The sequence below is a fragment of the Hoplias malabaricus genome, chromosome 12, assembly GCF_029633855.1.
Source record: "Hoplias malabaricus isolate fHopMal1 chromosome 12, fHopMal1.hap1, whole genome shotgun sequence".
Classification (NCBI taxonomy): Eukaryota; Metazoa; Chordata; class Actinopteri; order Characiformes; family Erythrinidae; genus Hoplias; species Hoplias malabaricus.
In genome coordinates, this window is record NC_089811.1 from 40,575,618 (window position 1) to 40,586,412 (window position 10,795).

Here is a 10,795-nt window from a genome sequence, read left to right on the forward strand (position 1 = left end):
GTGTGTTCTTTCTTGTTTCTCTCTGGACTCACTGCAGCTCCCTCGTTTCCGCCGCCTGACGTTTTACTTGCATTTCAAATCAAATCAAATTTATTTATATAGCGCTTTTCACAACTGATGTTGTCACAAAGCAGCTTCACAGAATTCCAGTAAGACAAGATTTGACATGAAATGTAAAGACAAATGTAAAACCCTCAAGTGAGCAAGCCAGGGGCGACAGTGGCAAGGAAAAACTCCCCCAGCTGAGGAAGAAACCTTGGGAGGAACCAAGGCTCACAAGGGGTGACCCATCCTCCTCTGGTCAATCTACTGGTGATGATAGTTAGTAGTCCATGAGAACTTCAGTGTAGGGACAGCTTCGAGGCACTTGGTGGTTGCTGGAGCGTGGGCAGCTGGTCTGAAGCGTGGAGGAGGATCTCGACAGTCATCCATCAGTGTCCAGACAGACAGGTGGGCAGTCGTTTACTCGGAAAGATGTAAAGGGATGGAATTAGTTTTGAACTGTTTTGTGTTTGTAAAGTAGAAAATATGAAAATTTCCAGAGTGTGGCTAATGACTCCGGCAGATCTGACTATGACAGCATTAACTAAAAGGAGAGAACCAGGAGGACACACAGACACGGGAGCATCCTGAAACACTGGCATCCCTCCGCTCCACCGTCAACAAACCTGAGTGATCGCGAGAAGCGGCGGGACGACAGCACCAGCGTCTCAGTTTACTATAATTCCCTGTGTCCATGGACCCCCCAGATCTGCCGCCTTTATCTATGGGGGAGCATTAGCTACCAAATGATAAACTAAACAAATGAGTTTTTAGCCTACATTTGAAGATTGCGACTGTGTCTGAGTCCCGAACATTTTTTGGAAGATCATTCCAGAGTTGGGGGGCTTTATAAGAAAAGGCTCTTCCCCCAGCTGAGGCCTTCTGAATTCTGGGAACATTTAAAAATCCAGTATTCTGTGATCTGAGTGAACGTGGAGGCTCATAATAGGAAATTGTATCTTGAAGATATTCAGGAGCAAGCCCATGTAGAGCTTTATATGTTAATAACAAAATTTTGTAGTCAATGCGGAATTTAACAGGCAGCCAATGAAGTGATGATAAAACTGGGCTGATATGTTCAAATTTTCTAGTTTTAGTGAGGACCCTAGCTGCAGCATTTTGAACTAGTTGAAGTTTTCTTAAATTGCTGCTGGTGCATCCTGACAGTAGTGCGTTACAGTAGTCAAGCCTTGAAGTAATAAAGGCATGTACTAATGTTTCTGCGTCCTGAAGGGATAAGGCATTTCTAATCTTAGCAATATTGCAAAGATGTAAAAAAGCTGTCCTAGTAATACTACCTATGCATTTCTGTTTCAAAAATTTCACATGATGTTTTTAATCACTCTGGTGCATCCCCATTGGCTCATGGTGTTTGAGTGACAGCTCAGTGCTGCAGACTATGTCGCCAGGGGCACTAATTGTCCATCAGAAGCTAATTATATATATTTTTTTACTCTGGCATTTTTCTCGGGCGTTTAAACCCCACTTTATTGAGCATCGCAGATAAAGGTATGTTTACTGTCCTGAAAATAGTACTGTCTGTGGATTCTGTTTAAAGCTCTCTTACGTAAGGTTTGTTTGTTAAAAGGTTCACGTTACTGAGTCAAAAGGAAATATTTTTGCTAAAATGTAGTGTAGAACAGAGCAAGACATTTTTGGATTTTTTTAAGTGTCCATTTTTTATTGTTATTATTTTTTATTTATTTATTTTTTTTAATTAATTAATTTATTTTTTTTTGCTTTTGTTTATTTGATAAATGCACTGACACATAACAAATTTTATAATTCCGTTGTAAAGGAGTTGTCAACCACAACATGAACACACTCAGCTTTAACTGGTACAGTTTAACAATGACAGTCTCTTCTGAGAATAAGAAAGCTGTAAAGAATGAGCCTACACAAGTTCTAGTCACAGAAATGCAAAAAGAAGATGCTGAAAAATAGATTCAGAATGAATATGAGTGTACGAGGGTTATGATTCTATACTGAAGGTGCACCTATTCTCAACACATTCAATCTGTTTGTTTGGTTTTTTGTTTATTTATTTGTTTGTTTGTTTGTGTAGGTGTGTTTATTTGTTCATAAACAAACAAATGAACAAAAGGCAGAATGATTGAAAGAATGAATGACCCAATGAATGAATGAATGAACGAACGAATGTGGTGTGGTGTGTTCTCCCTGTGTCTGCATAGGTTTCCTCCGGGTGACTGTCTGTGAGGAGTGTGGTGTGTTCTCCCTGTGTCTGCGTGGGTTTCCTCCGGGTGACTGTCTGTGAGGAGTGTGGTGTTTTCTCCCTGTGTCTGCGTGGGTTTCCTGGTGCCCTCTCGAGGGTGTATTCCCACCTTGCCCCTAATAATTCTCTGCACCCACCGCGACCCTGAACTGGAAAAGCGGTTACAGACAATGAATGAATGAATGTTTTTAAAATAATCTTGTTAAACTGATTTTCCTTAAGAGTAAGGAACAATATATTTCTTTCTCACAGACTGTGAAGTAATATGGATATAATGTGGATACGGCTGTACTTCTCTGGTGAATAGTAACAACCCAGCCAGAAATCCTCACAGTTTACATTCATTTAGCACTGAGTGTTTAGAGCATCTGTACCAGAGTGGAGCATTCAGCACACAGTCAACAGCAGGCTAGTGAGTTATAGTTTCCTTTAGTGTGTTTCTTCCCTTTATGTCTTTTATTTCCTCAGTGCAATTTTCATAGTTCCTCCATTGCCAGTGTCTAACGGTGCTGTTCATTTAATTTTTCTGTATAGAACTTCGTAAATGCTAGTGGGTTTAACAGAAGACATACACCAGCACACACAGTGATGTCACCTGCTGAGGTTCAGTTTATGGTGACACTGTTCATATGAAAGCATAGACTTAACATTAAAAAAACACACATAATAAAGGCTCCCTTTCTGATTAATGCATGGAATATTCTTTTATTTATTTCCTCTAGATTAAAGTCTTTAAAACACTGCCATTCCATCATTTCCTAGAAAAAGAGAACACTTCTTTGTTGTTATTTCCAGTCTAAGTCTGGGCTCTGTAAAGATGGTTGGCCTGCAACAGTCCAGCACGATACACACACAAATACAGGTGTGTGTGCACTTCACGCCAATAGAAATCATTTGTTGGTTGCTTTCTTCCTTTTTCATTTTTTACTCAGTTCCCCCCCAATTTTAATAATCACCAAATCCATAGGACTTTCAGTGCCACCCAGGTACAGCAGTGAGCCCAAGCACATGACCCCTCTGAGATGTGTAAAGCCGCCTAAGGTTTATTTCTGAACTGCTGCCAACACAAGACATCTAAACAGCTCAGCAGACTTGAAGGAGAACACTAACTCTTCAGATCTGTTATGTTTTGTTAATAGGTGCCCTTTCCAGCCAGTGCTGTGGTTGTAACTGGGGGGTGGGGGGTGCCTCTCAAATTCTCCAAATGTCATATTTATGTTTGTTTAAAGTAAAAACTCTTTGAATACCGCTCAACTTCAGATAATGTTCCACTGGCGTAACAATGTTCAGAGACTGAACAAACCCTCTGAGGCATAAGGTTTCTCCATTTAACTCTGGAATGGCTCAGTCTATTTCTTCATTTGTTCTAAAGCATGTTAATGAATGAATGCCTCATTGTCCTCTGTTCACATGCGCAGCAGAAAGCATTATGTATTCTGCCTGTAACTAGGGTAGTCCACTGAACCATGAGGTTTGACCAAATTAGAAAGTGAGGGTGGGGGAGGGGGATCAATAGTGCATATGTTTTTTGGGAGAGCACTGTTTATTGATCGTACTGTGCTGATATATCAAGGGTGAGGATTAGGAGCTTGTTTGTGTGTCAGAATATGGGTAAAGAAAAGTTAGCCGTCTCACTTCACCTTATCTCTCTCTCTCTCTCTCTCTCTCTCTCTCTGTCTCTCTCTCTCTCTCTCTGTGTCTCTCTCTCTCTCTCTCTCTGTCTCTCTCTCTCTCTCTCTCTCTCTCTCTCTCTCTGTCTCTCTCTTTCTCTCTCTCTCTGTCTCTCTCTTTCTCTCTCTCTCTCTCTCATTGCTCTAAACAAAAACATAAAGAACATTTATTAATTAATTCATTTTCTGTGACAACAGTGATATGTTCAGGGTCACGGTGGATTCAGAGCCTACTCAGAGTCACTGGGCACACAGCAGGACCACGCCTTGGTAGGAGCATCAGTCCATCAGAGGGCATCATACACTCCCACGTTCACTCCCACACTCACACCTACGGACACATTTGAGTCATCAATCCACCTACCAACCTGTGTTTTTGAACTATGGGAGGAAAGTGGAGCACCCGATGGAAACCCACACAGACACAGGGAGAACACGCCACGCTCCTCACAGACAGTCACCCGGAGGAAACCCACGCAGACACAGGGAGAACACACCACACTCCTCACAGACAGTCACCCGGAGGAAACCCACGCAGACACAGGGAGAACACACCACACTCCTCACAGACAGTCACCCGGAGGAAACCCACGCAGACACAGAGAGAACACACCACACTCCTCACAGACAGTCACCCGGAGGAAACCCACGCAGACACAGGGAGAACACACCACACTCCTCACAGACAGTCACCCGGAGGAAACCCACGCAGACACAGGGAGAACACACCACACTCCACACAGACAGTCACCAGAGGAAACCCACGCAGACACAGGGAGAACACACCACACTCCTCACAGACAGTCACCCGGAGGAAACCCACGCAGACACAGAGAGAACACACCACACTCCTCACAGACAGTCACCAGAGGAAACCCACGCAGACACAGAGGGAGAAACACCACAGCGGGACTTGAACCCACAACCTCCTATATATCTTGTAGTGTATTCAATTGAATATAGGTTGTAAAGGATTTGCAAATCACTTTGGAGGAGTGTGGTGTGTTCTCTCTGTGTCTGCGTGGGTTTCCTCCGGGTGCTCCGCTTTCCTTCCACGCTCCAAATACACACGTTGGTGGATTGGCGACTCAAAAGTGTCTGTAGGTCTGAGTGTGTGAGTGAATGTGTGAGTGTGTGTTGCCCTGTGAAGGACTGGTGAGTTACACAACGCCCCAACTTCATTGGAATTGGGGTATGGGGTTGTACAATGTGAGCATGCTCAAAGCCATTAGATTACTATTTGAGGTGTTGATAACTTGAAACTCATACCAATACATTTTAACAGTGATTTATATTCTCAGTAAAAAAGATTAATGTCAAGTTTAAGAAGAACCAGTGGAAAAAGTTCAAAATCTCTTATAGAAGACAATACCAGAACATACCAGGCATAAAAGAATAAAATAAATAAACTGTGAGGCTATTAACTCGGGATGAGGATGTTGGAAGCCCTACACTTTGTCTTTCAGCGTGACAAACAGAGCACCAGCAAAAATTACACAGAGTTGCGTCAGTGTGTTGACAGCGAACCGTCTGAAATTGATGTTTTAACTATCACCAACTACTGGTCTATAAATGTTTGTTTCCGTTGTCTTGGCTGCGTTTATTCGGCCTGGGAGAATGAGCCAAAGAGCGTGTCACTCAAGAGGAGATACCAGCTTACAATGACAAGATCCACATTCATTACCCTGGATACATCTGTTCCTTTAATTCTGGATGTCACATGGGAACACAGGTTGTTTTGTAAGAATCCATTAAACAGAAACATGTTGGCTGAAGTCAAAGCAGTAATGGAGTGTATTTTGATGTTGTCACTGGGAGGACTATTGAACAATGAAGAACCCCTTTGTTGCTAATGGCTTAAAAAAGTTAATGCTTTACTGGAAACAATCACAGCTAAACAAGTACATCTGAGCAGAAATAACACGTTTAACAAAGATATTTACACCAGATATAGGCCGGACATCCCTGGAGCTTACACATTCTCACTGGAAGCGACATTGTTTTGGAATAAAACCACTTTGTTCATCATGTACCTGCCTCCTGAATATTTTTCCCAAACATAGAAGCTCATAAAATTGACTTCCCCTCAATATATAAAAAGACTTGCACTCCTGCTTTCCTCCACGCTGCTAAATATAAACAGTCCTCTCTCTCAGGTGGATGCTGAGGGTGATCAAGGTGACTGTATGCGTTAAAACATGCAGAGGATTTTGGCTGAGAGTGTCACCCTACTGCATCATTGATAGAGGGCAGTGAGAGGGACAGAGTCACCCCCTGAACCCTGGGGAGAGGAAAATAACAGAGCTGTTTAACAGTCCGCTCCTAAAAGCTTTTCCCTTCTACACGAATTAAAGGCTGCAGACATGCCCTTGAGAGAATCCAAAGTCCTCTCGCATATTCAACGAGTTCAGCCGGCTATTTCACTGCCTCCACTGTTCTTCTTTTTCCATTTTTTAAAAAAAATGTGAATTCTAAAGTGGAACAATGGCATTCACTGATGCTGCTGCTGCTTCTTCTGTGGCACTTTGGATGAAACTGTGCAAACCTCAGAGAAATCATTTGTTAATTTAAAAGTATATTTCAAGGGGGTTTCTGAAGAGAAATGAACAGAAGTGTTAAACCAGGAGTTTCCAAAGATACAAAGAACGTGGGAATCCTAACAACCATTCAGGTCCTGGTAGACCCCCGAAACAGCCCTCTTCAAATAGATGAGAGAAACCTGTTCTGGTCACACAAAAAACTCCAACTACAAATAAGACCTCACCGGAACACGTTTGGAAGTGCAACCATCTTCTAAAACTGAAAATGTGCTTATCCTGATTGCTTTTAAAAATCTGAACGGAAGTCTCCTGAAAAATATGGAATATATGAAATATTTGAGAAGATGATTAATGCTTTTCCATGACGCTAATGAATAAATACATTTACAGCATATTTGGTTAGAAATGTAGTACATGAATAAGTCTTACAGTGCAGCACAGTGGCGCTAGAGGTAGCGTCAGCGCCAGCTCCAGGGTCTTTGGTTCAATCCTCATCTCAGGTCACTCTCTGTGAGGCATCAGCCGTGTTCTCCCTGCATCTGTCTGGGTTTCCTCCGGGTCCCACATGTACCTGCTGTCTGTGCCGTCTGTACCGCACTGTAGAACATTTGCATCTCTCACAGGTTCTTAATCTGGAAATTTCATAATAAATTCATCCAGCTGAAATGTGAACAAAATAAATTGCTAGAAACTGGACAGCATTGGATTAAACTGTAGTTCAGCAGTGAAAATGGAGTCCTTCAGACAACTCCTGATGTTTAGAAAAGCTCTCTGCTGATGTGTGGCTGTTATCATCAGTACATTATGCAGAATCGGGACCACTCCATCCACCCATATAGCAGACACATTCCCACTTCTCCTGAGTCTAAATGTGGTCCAGCTGATGCTTGGCATTGCACACGGTGAACTAACAATTGCACGTGGCTGTTTGACTGTCATAATTGCAATGATACTGCTCCTATGCTCGTCTAATTCATAGTTGACCCGGGCAGCTTTAGCAGGGCAGTAATTTGGCTTCCCATTCCACAAAGGATACTTCCTTAGAAATGCTGGTGCTGTAAAATGTCCTCTGCAACAGAAAACTTATAAAGATTAGTAGTGAAAACGTTCTCAGTGAAAGCCTCATGGCCTCTTACGAAACTACGCTATCAGACTGAGGTAAGTAGTGAAATCAGCTCGGTGCATCACTGCATAACCACTCACATTCATCTCCAACCTCTTTACTTCATCTCTCCTTTCCACACTCCTGCCATCTGGCAAATGGTAACCAAACATCTGGTGCAGTACCAACCGAGACAGTAATTCCCCCTAAAGTCATACGCTTCATAACCTATCTTCCTCATAACGACGTGTGCCTTGTTCCCATCCTTAACTCTTTAAACCGGTAAGTGGACAAACGTGATCATTCCTTTTCAAATAAAGGGTGTTAACAATGTAGTTTGCCCCTCTTTCTACTTTGTTTCTACTTAGTAAGATTTGACACTGGGTGCTAAAACATATCTGTAAGGATTTGATGGCATTCAACCTGGAACCTATAAGTGAGGTCAGGTGCTGGTGTTGGATGGTTATTTCTGACTCTCAAACCCACTCCAACTCATTACAAAGGTATTGGAGGGAGCGCCACCTCTCCACCACTCCACCACTCCAAAGAAACTCACTGCACAAGCACCTGGGAGGGTTTATCACTAGTTACTAGCCAAAGCATGGCATTGAATATAGTGCCTTGACCCCTTGGGGAGCTGCTCTAGAGTTCATGTGTTTGTATGGAGATTGTACAAACTAACACAAACCTCAAGCTGAATTCTGACACTTTGGACACAGTTTCTTAGCATTTACAAAGTCAGGTATCGCAGTGGTGTAACCTACAAATAATGCTCTTGATTCCACAGTGCCAAGTATAAACCACACACTGTAAAGAATTTCTTGTAAATTTTACAGTAAAATACTGGCAGCAGAGTTCCCAGCCATTTACCGTATTTTTACAGGAACACTACTGTATTTCAGATTTACAGCATATTACTGTGATTGAATAATACAATAATTTACTGTAAATACTGTGATTTACACTAAAATACTGTAGCAGACTCGCTGTAAATTTACAGCATTTTTTTACAGTGCCTGTGTTGCTTTGATTCTCCTAAATAAATGTCTTTAAACAAAACCTTTCCAAATTATAATGAAGCACTCTTTAACAATATAAAATTTGACAGAAAAAGCCCAGCCTTTTGATCATCAGCGCATGCATGGCATAAGCCATAAAGCCCCCTATCTGAAACAGAGGACTGTACTGGGAGTACAGATTGGTATTTCAATACACTGTTTTCACTGTTTAGTTTTTATACCGCATTCACACAGTTATCCGTTTTATTATAATGTATTATAATAATAACAGAATAATAATGGCTGAATGATCACATGGTTAAAGCTGTTTTAAACCATTCTGGGATGTTCTTAACTCTGCTGGTGTTTGTAAAATGTAAGCCCTTGCACTTCTCGTGTCTGTTCACCAGGTTAAATGTTTAATGTCTCTGTACTGCTCTCAGTAACTGCATTCATCAGTGTTTGTCTCTGTATTGCTTCTCACCTGAACGTGTACGTTGCTTCCTTTTTTATTGCCTGTGTCTCATGGGAGACCCTGGGTGGGCGTAGTTTTATTTCTGTTGTACAGATGTGAGCAGAGGATATGGCAATAAAGTGGACTATGACTTTGACTGAGGGTGGGTAATGCACACGGAGGAGCGCAAATGAACGTCAGCTCATATCACAGCTCTCCGTTCTGAAGAAAGACCCTTTTCATCAGCTCCTCACTGAATCCTCACAGCCTTTTTTAGAGAGAGACGGAATATGTTTGACCTCATTTTGAGTGCTGAGTCAAAGATGCCTTGGGATAAAGGCACTGGAAAGATGAGGCTGCAGCACATCTAACGAGAGAAGATATGAGCCTCGCAAAAACAACAGCGTGGATGTGTTCAGTGTAGAGCCTCTTAAGAGTTTTAAAGACAATTAGAAGGCCGTTTCTACGTTGTGGTAAAGTAAAATGAAAGGAGTTGTCTTTATAGTTTCTCCAAGACTACAATGAGGTCAGACAATGAGACAAAGGATATTTTTATTAACGCCCCCTGTGCCCACAAGTGTAGTGAAGATCTCAGTTTAGTCTCAGACAGTGCTCTAGCGATCTGATTGGCTCTTTTTTAGTGATGTGCAGGACTTGAGCTTTAAGAGAATTCATATTTCAACCCGTGTTCCCCTTATTTATCACATCACTGATTTTACAACACTGTTCTCCCGAGAGGTTCCCAAAAGAGGTCCTCATCCCTTGAGCTATTTTAATTGGCCCCTGGACAACAGTGTCTGGAGCCCTGCCCTGTGTGTGTCATTTAGTCAAGTCTCAGCACTCATCATAATGCACAGTTCTGATTGGCTGAGTAGTGTCATGTGTGAAATGTACAACACATGTGATTGGTCTGTGAGATTACTGGAACACTAAACCTGTTAGGTCATTAAAACTCATAAAAAAATTCAGTTGTAGGACCATGTCTGGATAGGACAGCGTCAGGGTCTGGACCTGGACCATGGTGCCCCTATTGGTGACCCCTGTTATAGCTAATCATTTTGATCGGGGTCAGATGTATTCGAATATATTATGTCTCCTTTTTTTTGTCTTAAGCCATGTTTCCTAATGATTATTATGAGAATATTACATTATATTTTTAGGGTCCTGCTTCTGTCTGGTGCAGGAAAAGGTGCAAACAAAGTTGAGAAGACCCTCCTCACTATGCGCGGCTGTCAGACAGTGTAATTGGATGAAAGAGAGAGATAAAAGGACGCTGGGCCGGCAGCATGAGTAATTGATTCATAATGGATTAGCACCGAAGCAGAGGGCCCTTTTGGGAAAGTGGCTGAGGGAGAGTAACAGAGATAGAGAGATGGAGTGTGATGTGTCTGGAGGATGAGGATCCTGCTTCTTCAGGTAAACAAGTTGAGACCAGTGGGACACTCTCTTCAGGAGCCTGGAGTCATATGTATAATAGATGTCACCAGGAAGCCTCGTGCTTCCCGGGAACGCTGGCCGAGGTTAAGTAAGGTAAAGAGCGATCACCTCTTAATCAGGTTGAAGAGATTAATAAGGCCTGAAATAGCCTTCCTTTAAAACCTGAAATCCAGAGATTCAGTTCACTTTAGAAAACAAAAACAAACACTAAACTGCATTTTGACGTCTTGTGCAACCTACTTGAATACTTTTCTGCAGAAAGGTCATTGATGGTAGTGGTATTTGAGTGGATACTTCCCTTACACATGAAGTCAGACAG